General features: G+C 33.0%; 1 non-coding gene and 1 pseudogene across 1 annotated transcript; one reads left to right on the forward strand and one right to left on the reverse strand.

Annotated features, from left to right (window-relative positions):
* Nucleotides 1–6,718: 6,718 nt before the first annotated feature.
* Nucleotides 6,719–6,844, reverse strand: LOC114182833 (small nucleolar RNA snoR77). Its single transcript, XR_003604268.1, has one exon. It is a non-coding gene; the product is annotated as a small nucleolar RNA snoR77 (small nucleolar RNA).
* An 8,791-nt stretch (nucleotides 6,845–15,635) lies between these two features.
* On the forward strand, nucleotides 15,636–18,427 carry LOC146886784 (uncharacterized; annotated as a pseudogene).
* The last annotated feature ends 1,916 nt before the right edge of the window (nucleotides 18,428–20,343 follow it).

The following is a 20,343-nucleotide window of genomic DNA, read 5'->3' on the forward strand; positions in this document are numbered from 1 at the left end:
TTTGTCTTTCCCTGAATGTTGAGTAGTGTACCAATCAAGCTATCACACACATTCTTCTCTACATGCAAGACATTTATGCAATGCCTAACTTCTAACTTTGACTAATATGGAAGGTCAATGAATATTGATTTTTTCTTCCAAGGGCTCGATGCAGATGACTTGGACGTTTTACCAAATACATGATGTACTTTATTAACTTTTTCATGAATTTGAATGCTAGTTAATGGAGTTGGTGCTTTGTCATTCTCTTGATGTCCATTGAATGCTTTCTTTAACCTTCGATAAGGATTATTAGCTTGTAAAAACCTTCGATGGCGTAGATACACGGTCTTCCTTTCGTTTTTCAATTGATGAGATGCAGTGTTTTCTTCACATATAGGACATGCTTTATGACCCTTGACACTGTACCCTGACAAATGACCATAAGCTGGAAAGTCATTAATGGTGCAAAATAACATTGCATGCATCATGAAAGTTTTAAAAGCAACAACATCAAATACTTCAACACCATCAACCCACAACAACTTCAAGTCTTCAACTAGAGGATTGAGATATACATCTATGTCATTTCCAGGCTGCTTTGGACCAGATATCATCATAGACAACATCATGTATTTTCTCTTCATGCAGAGTCGAGGAGATAAGTTATAAATGAATAATATAACAGACCAACAATTGTGGTTTGTACTTAAACTACCAAATGGATTCATTCCATCGGTAGCTAAGCCAAAACGAATATTTCTACATTCTTCACCGAACTTGGGAAATTCCTGATCAATATTTTTCCATTACATTGAATCAGTTGGATGACGAAGGAGTCCGTCACATCTTCTCTCAGTTGTATGCCATCAAAGGTTTTTAGCGTCTTTAGGATTTGCAAACAAACGCTTAAGTCTGGGCACGATTGGAAGGTACCAGACTACTTTCAAAGCAGATCCTTCCTTCTCTAGTTGACCATTATCTTCACTATTTCTTTTCTGCTTGTACCGTGATGACCCACACTTTGGATATGTTTTCAAATCTTCAAATTCTTTTCTGTATAATATGTAATCATTAGGACATGCATGTATCCTTTTATACTCCATACCCATCGGACAAAGAATTTTCTTGGCGTCATAGTTTCGAGTAGGTAGAGTATTTCCTTCGGGAAGCATTTCATTCAAGAGCACGAGCAATTATGTGAAGCTTTTATCTATCCAACCATTGGTCGCTTTCAAATTCATAAGTCTTAAAACTGCTGATAATCGCGTGAACTTAGTTGAACCAACATACAACGGAGTTTCCGCATCAGCAGACATCGTCTCATTCACATGCGCTTGTGCAAAAGCTTCTGCGTCAACATCCCGTATCATGTCCTCCATATTGTCTTCTTCTACTAGCTCTTGTCGTCGCTATTCCCATCGCTCTTGCCGTCGCTCTTTCATGGGGAATTGTCAAGATATTCAGTTTGAGAAACAGTTGGAATGTGTATTAATTCGCCGTTCCATGTCCATATTGTATAACTTTTAAGGAAACCATCACAAATAAGATGTTCCCTAACTTGAGTTGCATTCAATTTTCTTCCATTCAAACAGTTGACACAAAGACATCTGAACTTCACCTCATCATCACTTCTCCCCTCATAACGTTGCACAAATTTTATAAATTCTTCTACTCCATTCTCATACTCAGCGTTGATACGTGGTAATTAATCCAATCTCGATCCATACTGAAATCGCGTGAACAATTTCAGTAATCTTTGAATCAATGCTCACGTCGTAATCAAGGTGTGACCCTATCCCATTTAAGAAGATTCACTTTCTTTATTTTATTGGTACATATTACTTTTAAAATACATATATTAAATTTCACAAAATTTTGCCAGCATTTCGCATTGGCCTTCAGGATACACGAAATGAAAGTGATTATAAACCACAATCAAATATGCACCTGAAGATCAATACAAAACACAATTGACAAATATTCATGAATTTTAAGATATGTATTTTAAAATATATATGCATTAATAAACTACTAAAAAGTGACTTATCTTCTTAAACTGTCCAATTGGACAATTCAAGATTCAATACATTTAAATAATTAGTATTGTATCCCCTTTTATCTAATTTAAAAAATAAGTAGTTTCATCAAAATGGAAATTTGGGGACAATACATAATTTTCGTATTGAATCTCAAATGGGAAAACTTAGGCTAACTCATAGTATATACAAACAATCCAAACAATTTCAATTCTAATGAAAATCAATATTTGTAATAATCAAAATTCAAAAATAATATATACAAAATGGAAAATGAAACAAAAACGACTTAGAAACTTACCTTGGAGGAATGGCGGTACTACAATTGCCGAAAAAAAACCGAGAAGTGGTCGCAGGTGGCCGGAGGTGGTCGACGGTGGCCGAAGGGTGTGGTGGCAGTGGATGCAGAGGAGAGAGAGAGAGCGCACGAGAGAGAGACCACGTGAGAGAGAGAGCGACAGAGAGAGACGCGGAATGGAGGGGGCTCGCTCGTGTGGTGGTTGCACTGGCCGGAGGTGGTCGACGGTGGCCAGAGGGTGTGGTGGCAGTGGGTGCAACGGAGAGAGAGAGAGAGCGCGCGAGAGAGGGAGCGACAGAGAGAGACGCGAAATGGAGGGCGCTCGCTCGCATGGTGGTTGCACTGGCCAGAGGAGGTCGACGGTGAAAAAGGAAAAAGAAAAAAATAAAAGAAAACTGGAACTCCTTAGTTAAAAAGGATTGAACCTATGCACCTTAACATTTAACACCTAAACTACAACCACTAATCCATATTTCTTGTTTGGTTACTAAGATTTGCAAAATAAAGTAAATCAACCTCTTTGTAAATTGGGAACGAGTGATCGATAAAGAGTTAAAAAAAGATTTACATACTACACCAATCCAAACAATCGTGAAAGGGATAAAGAAAATTAAGAGATTTATGTGGGCCCCACAAAAAGAGGAAAGAGAAAAAAATAAAAGAAAACTGGAACTCCCTCGAACCTATACACCTTAACATTCAACACCTAAACTACAACCACTTATCCATATTTCTTCTTTGGTTACTAAGATTTGCAAAATAAAATAAATCAACCTCTTTCTAAACTGGGAACGAGTGATTGATATAGAGTAAAAAAAAGATTCATATACTACACCAATCCAAACAATCATGAAAGGGATAAACAAAATTAAGAGATTTATGTGGGCCCCACCAAAAAGAGGAAAGAGAAAACAATAAAAGAAAATTGGAACTCTGTAGTTTAAGGAAGGATTAAACCAATGCACCTTAACATTCAACACTTAAACTACAACCACTGATCCATATTTCTTCATTGGTTACTAAGATTTGTAAAATAAAATTAATCAACCTCTTTGTAAATTGGGAACCAGTGATTAATAAAGAGTAAAAAAAAGATTCACATACTACACCAATCCAAACAATCGTGAAAGGGATAAAGAAAATTAAGAGATTTATGTGGGCCCCACAAAAAAGAGGAAAGAGAAAAATATAAAAGAAAACTAGAACTCCCTAGTTTAAGGAAGGATTGAACCTATGCACCTTAACATTTAACATCTAAACTACGACCACTGATCCATATTTCTTCTTTGGTTACTAAGATTTCCAAAATAAAATAAATCAACCTCTTCTTAAATTGAGAACGAGTGATTGATAAAGAGTAAAAAAAGGATTCAAATACTACACCAATAAAAATAATCGTGAAAGGGATAAAGAAAATTAAGAGATTTATATGGGGCCCACCAAAAAAGGGAAAGAGAAAAAAATAAAAGAAAACTGGAACTCCCTAGTTTAAGGAAAGATCAAACCTATGCACCTTAACATTCAACACCTAAACTACAACCAATGATCCATATTTCTTCTCCTTAAATAATACGCACCATTTGCTTAAAAACACTTATATTCCATATTTTGTATTTCAATAAAATAATTAAATCAAATAAAATAATGATCTTAATGCAGACATTAGTTTTTCCCGTAGTTTTCTATTTATTCTAAATTTTTCGGGTCTTACAACATACAATGCACATTTAGAGGTATTTTTTTCTTTTTAAATAGAGTTTAGAAGTATATAACATGAAAATTTTCCCTACTTAAATTTACAGTGTATAAATTGAATCATAGTTAGTCCTTGCTAATCCTTACGCATAGAAACTTAAAACAACTTGAGATAGAAATAGATTTGAATTAAACAAACTTATGGTATAAAAGCAGAACCATGCACATTTGGTAACTCCTACTCCATTCTTTGCTTTTTAGGCCAATATATCTTGTTTGTTTCCCTATTGGTTTATTTATTTCTTTTGTTGTCCCTCACATTTGATGCTTAGATATTTTTCTGCAATTCTGCAAAATCATTATCATAATTAGGGATGGCAACGGAGTGGGGCGGGGACGGATTTCGCTATCCCATACCCATCCCCGCAGAAAAAATTCATCCCCATCCCCATACCCAAACCCAATGGGTATCAAACTTTTGTCTTATCCCCATCCCCACCGGGTAACGGGTATAATCTCATACCCATACCCGTACCCGTGTTCTAACTACTTCAATATTAATTTTTATAAAAGAAAAAAAATTACGGTAAAGAAAACATAATATTATCAAATATTCAATACTAGGAGAATGATTGTTTCTTTCATAATAAATACTTTGAAATAAATTATAATTGTCTACATTTTAGATTAGAATACCAAATAAAATTTCATGAGAACCAAAACATTTATTAAATTTGCAAACTACAACATTGATGAAACTTAGTTGATAAAATTAAAAAGTATTTCAAAAAAATATAGAAGGAAAACAAATATTCAAATTAAAATATATTTTAAATGTTTGTTTACTTCAATTTTTTAAATTCTAATGAATCTCTTTTTTATACACTAATAAAAGTTATAATACATCACTTGATCAAAATGACACAAAAAACAAATAATAAACATAATAATAAAATTTTGACATAGATTTTGTATCTTTTGAATTTCAATATATGTTGGATAGTGACAAAAAAATATTCATAGCAATTACATTAAATTTTTATATTGTAGTAAATAAAAGTTATTTATACAATTAAAGTGTAAAAATTACGGTATGATTAATAATGAGTTATAAAATAAAAAATAATAAGATAGAATATATCAAAATATTATTCTACATGATGAAAATAAACAATAAATAAAAATATTAAAAAACTAACAAATGTGTGTTTTAGAAATAATTTGAGAGACTATTGAAAGAAAGCGCACAAAGAAAATCAAATGTATAATTAAGGTATGATAAGATGAAAAATACCTTAGAGAACTAATTATTAAATTATGTTTGAAGTGGTTAAAATTAAATAGAAATATCATTAGTGATCAAAAAATTTGTCATTAAATTACAAATAAATTATTAATTAAATTGGTCACTAAATCAAGTATCGATTCGATCATTGAATCGGTCACTAATTTAATCACTGATTCAAACAATAAATCAACTACTATCACCCATGACGAAAAATAGTGACTAATATGGGTTAATGACTAAATCAATCACTATTTCATGTTTTTCTTAAAGTGAATTATCATATACTATTCCTAAATATCATTTTATATATATATATATATATATATAATGTTAACTACTTCAAACATAATTTAAAGTGAAAAAATTACAGTATGATCAATAATTAGTTATAAAATAAAAAAATAATTCAATAGAATATATCGAAATATTATTCTACATGATGAAAATAAACAATAAATAAAAATATTAAAAAACTAACGAATGTGTGTTTTAGAAATAATTTGAGAGACTATCGAAAGAAATCGCACAAAGGAAATCAAATGTATAATTAAGGTATGTTAAGATGAAAAATACCTTAGAGAACTAAGAAAACTTTTCAAATATCAACATATATACTCAATGGTTGAAAAATAACGAAAATTATTTTAATGAAACAAAAGAGTTCTTCAAATTAAACAAAAATTAATAATGATAATAATAATAATAATAATAATAATAATAATAATAATAATAAGTAAAGAATTTTTTTATATTACCTTAAATTGAGAGTATAAACATTCTCATGTGAAAGGAAAATATATAATAAATAAAAATATTAAAAAATAATAGAAATATTCAAATGTGAGGCATAAAAAAAATTTTAATTAACATACATCATTTTAACATAATTACATAAAGGTTATGATAAGTTAAAAAAATATATTGGAGATGCGAATGAGTTTCATGACAAACCTATTATTAAAAGAAAAAAAATAGAAAAAAATAATATATATATATATATATATATATATATATATATATATAGGGTTACTTAATTAATTGTGAATATTTTAATAATTTAAACGAGAACGGAGATATGGTGGGGACGGGTATTATGGCGGGGATATGTACATCCTCATACCCATCCCCATACCCAACTGAAAAAGTTAGGGATTTCCCATACCCATACCCATACCCAATCAATGCGGGGATTCCTCGTCAAAACGGGGACGGGTTCGGGCAATACCCACGGGGACGAGTTTATTTGCCATCTCTAATCATAATTGACAAAGAAAACATAAATCCAAACCCTCTCAAACCTAGAAACAAAATTATCAACTTAAATTTTTAAGAATCATCAAATAAAATCAATTCATGAAATCCCAAAAGAGAACAAAACACACTGAAATAAAATGGAGAATCTTGAAAATAAGAATAGAGAAGGTACATGAGCTTATTAGGCTAGCTTGAACATAATTTCAGCAAGACTAAAGAGAAAAAGAATTTTATTTACGAGCAGTTTAACACCTCTCATGCCATTTATTTATAGTGGCAAGTAGGCTCTTGAGTTACCACTCAATAATCACAATTTTGATATCCTCTATAATCACCAATTTCCCAACCCTCTAAATTCCCAATTTCTTAATAAAAAATGACAATATATAAATAAACAATTTGGTAGATTTCGCAAACTGTATACAAAACCAAATAAGGTAAAAAATTTGATTAAAAATCTTCACAAGCGAAATAAAAAATGTACCAACCCTAGCGAAAAGATCCACATAGTGTAACACCCCATTTAAATAATAGCCTTAATTTGAATAAAATGTCACACAGATGAAAAGGAGAAACAAAGCCACAGAGTATAGCATTACTCCTTACAAATATCCAGAAGAAAACAGGAAAGGATCAAGGCACACCATGATGCTAGATTAAAGGTGAAGTAAGAGATTGATAATAATTCAAATAAAACTCAAGACAAGTCAATACATAGGCCTTAGCCCTAAATGAAAGTTGGAATCCATCCGAGAGAAGCTACACAGCATAATCACTGTTTCCCTGTTGACAACGGGGAGTTCTCACATCTGCTCACATTAACAGGTTGATGATCATCGCAAAAGGAGAAAACCACACACATAACAATCAAACAAGCAATTGGGTAAGCTAGAGTAGAAAAAGATTTATCATACAATTACATACAACTTCATAGTCCAAGATGCACATGTCAACCAATCATGTTACGACTTTCAAACAATACACTAAGACTCACGACGCGACTCATTCGGATACATATAATTAGTTGAATTCAGCGGATGTTTGCACTTGTGGTGGGCTTTCTTACTCTACTGAGCTGCTCTACCGAGCTAATTGTTACAGTGTCTCATCCCCTACACACAAGGTTAGCCCTTAATGGGTTCCAAGCCTCCTACTACTCTCACCACTAGAGTCAATACGCTCTGTGTGAGACTAACTGACTCTTTAGAGTGTCAGGATGCAACCTTACCTTGAATACTTCTAAATTATATAAATGGGGCACAACCATGAACTCCCACTAACAAGGGTCATGGTATTATGTCCCAACCAACTGAGGCACCACCATTAGGTCTCACCTAAAGACTCATGGAATTACGTCCTAACCAATGAGGCACCACCACGAAACTATCATGGAATTACGTCCTAACCACATATAAATCATGCTTCACCAATTAAATAGGTACTTATCATGCATACCAATCTCGTGTCAACTTTATAACCAACCTTCATTCATATTCCATATCAAAACCATACCAAACTCATCATATTCGATCTATGAACCAATTCCATACATGCAAATCATTCATCCCCTGCTTTTAACATATTAATTCACCCAAACAGGTGGCAAACATACCATGACAAAGAAGAAAACAGAACATGGTGCATTCTCGCCAACCTTCTCGCTCAGGCGAGAGTGTTCTCTTGCTCAGGCGAGCTCCCTTCGCCTAGGCGAGAGCTCGAAGAGGGAACAGTGGTGCTGTCACGTTCTCTCGCTTAGGTGAAACCTCTTGGCCTGAGCGACATGGCCTCTCGCTCAAGACTGGAGCTCGTCGCCTGAGCGACAGCTCGTTCAACACCTGGGACGATTTTCTAATACTCTCCCTTAAGCAAGCTCCACTCGCTTAGGTGAGATTATCATATCTCCTCTACTGTTCACGTAGGCCAGTACACAAATTCACCCAAAACAATAAGGAATATACTATCATATCATATTAAGCAACATACACACACCATAAACATGAAATAGAACTAAAGAGCAAGCAAAAACACATCCAATCTCGAAACCTTAGCTTCCCTTACTTGGAAATAGTAAGAAAATGCCTCGACTCTAAACAGTGGAGCACGACAACTCTAAGAACGGACTTGTGAAGTGGAGCAAGAAAATGAGGTTGAGCTTGCTTGACCAAGGTGGTACCAAACCCTAGCAGAGAGTTCACAGCTGCTCTAGGAAGGAATAAGGGAACTGATTTCTGAAAAGTGCTGAGAATGAGAGTGTGTTAGCTGGTTTAGGGTCCTTGGCTCCTTATGGGCCAACTCTAGGCCCAACTGATTTGGGGTAGCCCCTTTAAATTTGGGAAGAATAAAATAGGTGGACCTTACACATACTAATTAAATAAAAATGGTAGCAAAAATTAGTGAAAAGGTTGAAAGAACTCAATATTGGGTGCTACATTTATCTCTATGGCACGAGTTAAAAGCCAAAGAGCCAAACTACATACCTTAATGCGAAAAAAAAAAACGTAAATTATAAATATTAATTAACCTAAACCTAAATATTATTCATTGAAATGGTGAGTTTGCCTTTCAGACTATTATGAGAATTAAATATTAACAATTATAACTAAAACCAAATTGCACATACACTATAGGTACATCAAAAGCTAGAGTATAAACTTCTGCACATAAACTATAGGTATACTAATATAGATATTTATTTGATGTTTGCATAATGGCATTCCTACTCTTTATGAAGCAAATGAGAAGCTTGTTCCACGTGAACAATCTAACGTCCCGTTTAATAAATAAACTTAATTAAACGAAACGTCACACAATATAATATAAAGAGTAAAGTCTCAGATAAATGCTACTCCTTCTTGATATCCAAGGTACTTAAAATGAAAATACCAAGACACACCACGATGCCAACAACAAAATCGAAATAAAGATCAACAATATACAAAATAAATGTCCAAGGGCAGACAGACACATGCACTACAACCCAAAAAGGAAACTCGGAAAGTGGGAACCGACCCAATGCGAACTAAGCAGCGGAAGAGTTCTTGTAACATCCCGACCGGATATTACGAATTTTAAATAAAATAAACTAGAAATAATACGTTAGCGCCATTTATTAAATCTCATTTCCCAAAACGCGGGAAATTTAAAACTTCATTACCTAGTCAAATAAACTAAATCCAAATCATAAACTTGATTAAATCATAAGTATCACAAATTGTTTACAAAATTATTCCAAATCATAAAACAATAAGACTTTGAGAAAACTCTTTATCCCAGTCTAGCACCACTTCGGTTCTATGCCTCACTAGATCCACCTGCAACATCATCTGCTCACATGTACCATGCGCACGATCATCGCCAAACACAAGCAGATAGGGTAAGCTAATAATAAAAACATCAATCATATAAATAAAATATTTATATGTCAATACAAATATACCAAAGGAATTCCCTCCTTTAATTTCAAGCCACATGATCGTTACCATGTTACTCGTGTTCTACGTCTTCCAGTGAGTACCTCAAGATGTCTTGCTGCCACACCTATCGGTCACAACCGATAGAGCACGTGCGGGAAACCATTGCTATGTATCATACACTGTAACACCAGGTGGAGTTCCAAAATACAAACATAGTTCGCAACGTCCCAAGACTACCAAACTCGTCAGCTAATTACTAAGGAGGGCAATCTATCTAGACCCATCCGTACTAGCCACAACCAGCACACTCATACCGGCAACACTCGCCAACCCGAGCTCAACTCAAGGGTTCCTCGTGTTCATCCACCATCCCGAGCTCAACTCGAAAGATGTCATTCCGAGCTCAACTCGAGGAATGCCACGTACTTAACCTCTTTCCCGAGCTCAACTCAAGGGATACGTTCCGAGCTCAACTCAAGGAACACCAGCAACCCACCTTTGAAGCACCACTATAGCCTTGTAGATCACGCACATCCAGAGTGAAACATCAATACTGTTCAATACTCTATTGGTTTTGTAGCTATCAACTAGCGGTTAAACACCACCGCTAGGTGCTAGACCAGTACTTACGCAGTACTGGTTTTTAAGCACTTAGAACAAGGTCAAAATAAATCCTACTCTTATAAATAAGCATATCCACAATCAAGAATATAGGCTTCCAAAAATCAACATGTCTCACATGCATAATCTCAACTTAGATGGTTACACAAGTATCACCATAAGAAATTGGCAGTAACCTCCATCCCACGTAGCAACGTCGACCTTTATCGTCGACTCAGGCAATGTGACTCCGTGGCAGCAACGCATCCCAATGAGGTTGAGGTTCATACTCCAACCCTGTCCAAAACGACATTCATGTTCACAAAGCAAAACCCCCTTCATAAACCATAACTTTGCACACAATAAGGAATCAAAAACCTCCACGAATTAGGAAAGAATTATAAGTGATGGGTTTAGAGTTTTACGTTTTGGGGATCTATGTTGGTGACTAACCATTTTCTTTATTATTTTAGTTCTTTTTGAGTTATTTTTTAGGCTTTCAAGTTTATGTGGTTTTGTTGTGATACAGGTTGTTGCATCTGCAGATTGTGCTGGGGTGCTGGGTGTGCTTAAGATTTGCAACATTTACTAGTATTCCTTTAATCATTGTGCTATATGGTGTAGATGTGTTTGCTTGTAAATGATGGTCTTGGGATGGATATTGTTTTTAACTTAGCTTGATCAAACTAGAGATTAATGCTTAGCTGATATCAATCATTATGTTGAACTTGGGTAGTTTTTTTGGTAGACTGTTTATGACATAGCATGATGGGATTCTTGACAGTTGAAGAAAACATTCTATTCTAATTTATCTTGTTCATTTCCTGTAACTTTTGCAGGATAGTGATGAGCTCAATGGCCTACATTGCTTTAAGCATCTTAGAGATCATATAATAGGCTTTATAGATTCTATAAACAGGTACGCCACTTATGATGTACTAATTGCATATGAAAATTCAATAAATAGTGCTTTCTACTTTCTTGATTTTATAGAGCTGAGTAATAATTAGAAGAGAATATGGTTTAGCTAATTGCTTAGATGGGTTGAAACCATATTTACCTATTGAATCATACGATTTAGACACAATGAAAAATATCTTGACATACATAGAATTAATGCGTAATATTGTATTACATACACATAAATATGATAATAATAATTTTAAACCACGAATTGATCACAAATCATTATAATCATAATTTTATGGACCAAACTTGTGGAGTTAATGCGTAATATTCTGTTTTTATCTCATTTGAAATGACTCATGAGTGCAACAAAACTCACAATCTCTTTGCATATCAATCAATAATAGAAATTCCTTGAAATGGGCACTACTAATGATCAGGGGTCCATTAAAATATTATTAGCAAATAAATGGGAAAATACACATCTTAGGTAACTATTTGTAGTGCAGAAACAAATTATGTCATAAAATAGTGCCTTTGCAGTGTAGAAACAAATGGGTAACTATTTTTTATTAAACCTGCACATGATTGGTATTGGCCTATATTATGAGGGGGACTAAGAGAAGAAGTAGGAAAGTTGCAGCGGAACAAAACCTTTCAATTAAACATTATTGATTTCGCATGACTAAAATTGAGGAGGTATGATTGTTAAATAGGATGGTCGAGGGAGGTTAAGGGGGTCTCATTTTGTGTGAAATTAAGCTGAAGAGATATTAGGCCTCACAAGGCCATTTCTTTATTCAACATCCATGCATATCTAGTTTTGTTGTCACTCTGGTGGTGAACTGGGATTAGAGTTCTTGAATAAAGTACATTATTTTCCTACTCTACTAGTTCCAGCGTTAGTCTGCATGTAACAGATGTCTAGTGAAGAGATGTGTGTGGTATATGAATTTTTAACATTTTATCATATTTGTTAATCTTATGAAGGATCTCTTTCTAATTAATACTTTTTTGTTTCTATTGCAAATTTTATGACTTTTCATGTTGTGGCCTAATCAATCTTTCATTAAGTATATGATAGGGTTTGATTTTTGGTTTGTTTATGTATAGGAAAGTTTTATTGTAAGATGATATATAAAAAGTTGATTGTAATGACTTACTGCTATATGTCCTAGGTGTGTCAATTTTTCTTAGATCACAATTTTGATACTCATGCACTTATCTATCCCTTTTCTTTTTGTGGACAGAGTTGCGCCATCTGAGGTCCTAGCTTGGTTTTTTGTTGATGAGAAGGTTAAAGTTCTGGTCCTGAAGTCACACTTTCTTGATAAAATTTCTTTAAGGTACTACATTGCTGACTTTTTTGACTGATATCTCTTATTTTTGGTTTACATCCATTTGTTACTGTTTATAAGTAAACAATCCAAACTACTACAAAACGTAAGTAAAACTACATAGTTAACTATTCTAACTCCTAAAACTGTAAAAATAAGATTCAACTAAGTAATGTATAACTAGGCTAGTTAACTATTCAAGTGTAAATGAAGGCTGCTGTGTTTTGACAACTATAGCTCTGCACAAATGTACTTTGATGTCCATTAGCCTCCCCCACTGCTGGGATATCCATTTGAGCTTCAATGCAAAAGTCAACTATAAAATAAATTATGTGGATTTTTGCCAAAACTAGTGTAGATTTCACCTCTTTGTTGATTCTTTTCACTTTGTTCTCTTGATCACTAATCTTGTATCAACTTTAAAGCACTGGCCTACATTCCATTTCACTGCACCTCTTTGCTAGTTGGAAACATTATTTATTCAAAACTACTCAAACTAGACTAAGCTAGGTCACTAACTAGACTAAACTTGCTAAAAACTACAAACTAGTACCTACAATTTACCTATTCTAAACTAGATTTATGACACAATAAAACTCTCCAAATGCATACAAAGTAACCTTAATCTAAACTAAACTACTTAAGCTAACTAGAAATCAGTTTGTGCTATACTAAAGTAAGCTAAGATGTAAAAATACTATAACTAGCCTAATAATGCAGAATTATAGAACTAACAAAATAAAAAATAGAAACTAAGAGTAACTACCTACTCAAATTGATTCTAGAAATAGGATGCTGAAATTAGTAAATGTTATGACCAATACTAGACTACACTATTCTAGTATAGGTTAATGAAGCTAAACAACTAACAACTAGACTAAACTACTACTATCCAAAACTAATTAACACAAATTAAGAAAAAACTAAGAATATGACACTCCAAACTAAATTTAAGCTAAAAACTATGAATTAAACACTTTAACCAACCCAAAATGAATGCAAATGGACAAAAAAAAGTGGAAAAATTAGAAAATTATCACACCCTCACACTTGAACAATTGCAAACTTAGGGAAAAATAAAAAGAAAAGCAACTCACTTTCTAAAAATAGAAACAAATCTCCCAATAAAAATTTTGCACACTTGACTCATCCTACTTTTCTAACTAAAAACTGCACATCCTAATTGTTTTTTCCACTTTTCCATCTTTTTCATATTTTTCTTCTTCACCATAATTTTGTCATTTTGTTCTAATTTTTTCTGTCATTTTGTTCCAGTTTTTGCTCTCATTTTTCATTGATTCACAAGATATTTCAGCAACCAACTCAGCCACATATGCCTCCTTATAAAAAATCCCCCCACACTTGAACTCAACAATGTCCCATAACTCAGCTTAATTCACCTCACAACTGTAGAACAGTGTATAAACATGGTTTTATGGGTCCAAGGTGCTAATAAGCTAAAAATTCATAATAAAAGTTAAAAAATAGGCTCAAAAATGGGTGCAAGGGAAAATTGTCCAAGTTAGGTTATATTTGGCAAATGACTCAATTCAAAAAGGCCTATATAACATCAAGAATGCACATTTAATCTAGATATGCAAAACAACTACAAAAATAAAATCTGATTATAAGAACCTAGAAATGCAAATTTTTTAAACAACAAAACAACAAAATAAGCTAAGCATGGAATAAAAGTTGTAATCTATCTAAACTAATTCATTTACAAGTTTAAAACAGAAAACTGAGAGTAGAATTTAAGGTAACTATTGAAAACAATGAAAAATTCAAAATACCACCTATAGACTAAAATTTGTCCAGTTTACAACCCAAGAAGTTAAACTATTATACTAGTTAACAACTAAAACGAACCTATAAATTAAAACAGACCTAACACTACTAAAATCAACCAAAAACAACCACTAAGCATGTCTTAATTCATCAATCAAAACCAAATATGCAAGTATTTACAAAAGCAAAACAGTCACTTAGAATTTAACTATGCACCTAGAATCATCGTAGTAAAACAGAACAAACAACATAAGACTAGCTAAAATAGTAATTGCAAAATTATTTACTCAACTATTGTTACAGAACAGAATGATCAAAGTAGTGTATATGAAAAACATGTAAAAGTTAACCTTCCAGGAAGTTTGAATGATTTTGCTACTTGTTGCAGTTCAAATTTCAACAATCAATATCCATTTTAATTTATTTTTTGACAAGTTACCATTGTTTTTATCAACGATGAATATTTGATTTCATCTTTTGTTAATATTTTCTAAAAAGCAATCCATCCTTAGGTTCTTAGAGGTTTATGCTATACTATATCGATGTTAATTATTGATGATTAGCATAAAGATAGTTAACATAAAGATATTCAAATGGGTAGGGAATGATTTAAATATTGTGATCTAATATATATGTAACTTCTTTAAATACACAGATCATGACTTCATTTCCTTCAAGTCATGGTTGGATGTATGATAGGGTGTATAAAGGTAGAAGCGGTTTGAAACCTACTTTCATAACTGGGGTTGAAGAGTTTATCGAAATAGCTTGTCAATGAAAGGAAACTTAAATGCCCATGCATTAAATGTGAGTGTACAAGGATTTATGATGTTCAAACAATCAAGCTCCACCTCTACAAGCATGGCTTTATGTCTGACTACTTTATTTGGATTGATCACGGGGAAGCCATAGAGAATATTTCTCATCATGTTGACGATGGTTCAGGAAGTCGTATACATGTGACTGAAGCAACTCAATGATTTTATAATCTGTTAGTCGAGTCAAATGAACCATTATTTGAAGGATCATCAGTGTTTAATGTGAACTACAAATGATTTCCCTGCATATGGAATGCTGTCTAACTAGGGTACTCAAGGTAAATTGGCATGTCCACATTGTATGGAGCATTCAAGAGCCTTTACATTAGAAAATGGAGGGAAAAATTGTTGCTTTGACTCACATCGTAGATTTTTACCTAGTGATCATGCCTTTAGAAAGAATAAAAAAGCCTTCTTAAAAGCGAAAGTTGAAACTGATGGCCCACCAACTACAATGACACCTGACTTGGTTTGGGAAAGAGTAAGGGATTCACCAATGGCCACAGAAAATCCTCGTTTGTTGAAATTATGAGGATATGGCGAGGTTCATAATTGGAGGAAAAAAAGTATATTTTGGAATCTTCCTTACTGGAAAGATAATCTCTTATGACACAACCTAGATGTCATGCACATAGAAAAAAATTTCTTTGACAATATATTGAACATTGTCAAGAATGTTAGTGGTAAAACAAAAGACAATAAGAAAGCAAGGATAGATCTCGCTTTGTATTGTTGTCACCCTGACTTAGAGATGAAACTGCTAGCTAATGGAAAAATGTTTAAGCCTAAAGCCAATTACTCCTTAACTATAGAGGAAGCGAAATTAGTTTGTCGTTGGATAAAAGAACTCAGGGTGCCTGATGGTTATTCATCAAACTTGGCAAGATGTGCTGATGTTGAAAAAGGATGGATACATGGGATGAAAAGTCATGATTGTCATGTGTTCATGGAATGCTTACTTTATATTGCATTTAGTACTTTTCCAACACATGTTTTAAATCCCCTAACCGAATAAGTCATTTCTTTAAAGACTTGTACGACATTGAGGTATGACGATTTGGTTACCATGGAAGAAAACATTCCACTAATTCTTTGCAAGTTAGAGAGAGTATTTCCCCCTGCATTCTTTGATTCAATGGAACATCTCCCAATTCATCTTGCATATAAAGCTAGACTTGGTGGTCCAGTGCAATATAGGTGGATGTATCCTTTTAAAAGGTAATATATGATCAATCTATTTCATATAAAATGCATTTATTTAACGATTACAAAGCATGACCAAGAAACAATTTTTTTATAGATTTATGGGAGATTCTAAGCGATCAATCAAAAATAGGGCAAGGGTTGAAGGATCGATATGTGCATCTTACATACACCGAGAAACAACTTATTTTTGTTCCCATAATTTCAAAGGTTATATGTTGTCATTGCGAAGTAGTAGAAATGAAATGGGAGTTGAAACCAACCAACCATCATTGTCCATCTTCAACCAACCAACTCGTCCTTCTGGCAAGCCATCAATTCATTGGTTAACACAAAGAGAATTGGTTCGGTCAACGTTCATATGTTGATCAATTGCCAAGAAGTGAAACCATACCTCGAGTAAATATTTTCCAACTATCGATTTCATTGTTATAATAACGTTAATTATTTTATTAAATTAACCTTCTGAATGACTTATTTAAATAGGTCATTCCATCAATCTTAGGAAATACTTGACTCAAGTACTTCTAGTCGTGTACATGCTGATTTTCCTAGATGGTTCAAGAATCAAGTATGTACTTGATAATTAAATCACGCTTTCAATGTTTAATAAATAAAATATGATATTGAGTTTGTGTTGTACTGTAGGTTTACAATGAGCCTTTAAATGTGACAAACCAACACTTGAGAGATTTATCGCTAGGTCCTCTTACCGAGGTTAAGCAATGGCACACGTTATATGTCAATGGGTATAAGTTCCACACTGATGCATGGAGTCAAGCTAAAAAGATAATAAATAGTGGGGTTTATGTAAAAGGGATTACAAACGGAGCTGAAGATGATTTCTATAGGATCATTAAACACATATACGAGATAAAGTACAATACTTCAAGCACTCCTAAGAAAGTAGTTGTATTTTATTGTGACTGGTTTGATCCATCACGAAGAGGTACAAGAGTGGAATTTAAATACCATGTTGTTGATATTCGGATGGATAAAAGATATGTGTCGTATGATCCATTCATAATTGCTCACAATGTAAGACAAGTATACTATGTCTCATATCCACCATCTCGAATAGATAAATGTGGATGGTGTGTTGTAATCAAGACAAAACCTAGAGGTCGCATAGAAGCTACTGATGTAGATAATGATATGCCTTACCAAGAAGACCAAGTTTCACACGTCAATGAAATCATAGAAGTTGAACCTATGTTAGGCTTCCAAGATTCAGAAAATGGTGTTGAAGTAGAAGATGAAGCCATAGAAGAAGACACAGAAGAAGAGGAAATTCAAGACTTTGATTTGGAAGAAGAAGATGATGAAGGGGAATTTGATGATCACGAGTCAAAAGAAGACAATGAAGAAAAGGAATTGGATGATGATAGTTTTGAATAGGCATACAATAATTAGATCAATGATTTGTACCAATTTTTGTTGGGACAATTTTTTGTTAGATTTGCCTTTTGTGTGTTAAACTTATGACTTTTATTAAGTACTTTTAGATGAGGGTGGCAAAATGATACATTGTACTTGTTTTTTTCTAAGAAGATTGATACAAGACGTCTCTCACTCTTTTATCATCAAATTGATACACTCCATATCCTGATTTAACTTTAGTAGTATCCCATCAATTAAAAGGAAAAAGAGACTTCTTTAGTAAGGTTCAATCAATTGGATAATTAGATATATTCAGCATGTTTAAAAATATGAATATAGTAAAATCATGCTCAAGTCAATATACTAGAAAAACACTCGCATTATAAATAGAATATAAAGAATTGATTCATTGCCAACTTGCAACCAGTTACCAAATATAGGAACTGATAGAGGACCTGGGGGAGTGGAAGAGTAGGTTTTAGAAGTTAAGAAAATTTTGCATATGATTAGAAAAAAAAAGGGTCGTGGCAATAGGAATGGAAACACTGAATGGTGATCCGACATTGGCAACGCTTTGTGAACCAGTGGAAAGGGCAAACTCAAACCATTCATTCACAACTGGACTTGCTCACAGTATGGGACTTAGGTGTGTATATTTTCCCTTGTTTCATTAAAAGTCACTAAATCACTGAACTGAAAGTAATTCCTACATAAGCGCATTAGAACATGGTGTTAAAAGGTTTAGAGATTTTACTGTCATGACAGAATCTATTTCTAGAATAACAATAGGGTAAGTACAAGTAGAAATTAGTCAATTATGGCTATAGTATTTTGCTAGTAGTGAAAAGAATATAAAGAAAAACCAAGCGTTATAATTATTGGACTTCAATAAAAATTATACTAAGCAGAAAAATTTGTTGGTAACAATCATAGAATTGCTTTGTCTCTTATGTATAATTTTTTACTGCAAACATTGGAAAGTTTATAAATTAATTATTAAACGATGATTATCCTAAGATAACATAGGTAGTACTTGGCGTAACTTTATTAGCTTTACTTTCCCTTGAAAGGAGATAGCCAAACACATTTTGGTAAAAACTCCTATTAAAATGAAGTTTATTTTTTATTATAGAAAAAATAGGGGAAAACAATATATATATATATATATATATATATATATATATATATATATATATATATATATATATATAATTTCTAGACCAGAACTACTTAATGAACTAAGAAACAAAACTTCCGGTTTGAAAGCTTTTTAAAACTCTTATTTTGAACTTGAACTTTAATGTTTTTCTTAGACAAGATTTAAGAACCAAGCACTTTTACTTTTAGCATGATTTAGTCCTATCATTTAATGGATTCGTGGTAAAAAGGTTCATAAAAAGTTGTTATTCTCCATATTATGAAAAAAAAGTTGGACCTGAATTTATGAAAATTTTTGAATATTCATATTAATTGTTCTGTTTCAAGCAACACTATTGTTGGGATTGAATCATTCTTTGTGAAAATCTGATAGCACGATGCTTAAAGGAATCAATTGAAGAAACACGAATAAGTCTAGTTAATGGAAGAGTGAGATAATTAGAGTAGAAAGAAAACGTTTATATATTGGTGCTGATGAAGTTGGTATTCAGATGGGTTGAAAGTTTTTTTGAAAGCAAGGTATTTGTATGATGTTTGCTGACTTATTTATTATATTCTTGTATGTGAATTACTTTCATTTTCCATCAATTTTTGTATACGATAAAATAGTAATTTTGATTTGGTTAAATTAGATATTCATCGGTGCTTAAATGTAGAAGTTGTATATCATATTAATCAGCGTTGATTTTCATAGGTTGAGAAGATTGATTTGGTTGGACATATCCAAACTCTGCTGCTGAAAACAAAGACAAAAACATCAAATTATAGAGCTGATGATAGTGGTGGCAGTTAGAAGAAGCTTCACCTTCAAAGCCAATACAAGCAATCCAAAGGTTGGCCCATTTATCTGAACACATTTTTTTATCATGTGATTTTAGAATTGACAAAGTATATCTATATATGATAGGAAGAAAATAGTTGAATGGTGATTGATACACAATCAGAAGATGTATGTCACTTATTTTTTGATACAAAAACGGGTGTGAAGGGAATGATGAGAAAAAAAGAAATATTTTCTACTGGTGCAGTCTTGACATGCAGTCTTTAAACTGAAAAGGATTCTTAATTGGTGCTGCTATTTTATTGAAGGACGAGATTATTACAATACATAATAGCAAAATATTGGAATGAATTTCCTACTCCTACTAAATACACATTTTATAAGGGTTTAACTTGATAACAAATTT

Source organism: Vigna unguiculata, chromosome 4, assembly GCF_037176805.1.
Source record: "Vigna unguiculata cultivar grain cowpea cultivar isolate G323 ecotype 2 chromosome 4, ASM3717680v1, whole genome shotgun sequence".
Classification (NCBI taxonomy): Eukaryota; Viridiplantae; Streptophyta; class Magnoliopsida; order Fabales; family Fabaceae; genus Vigna; species Vigna unguiculata.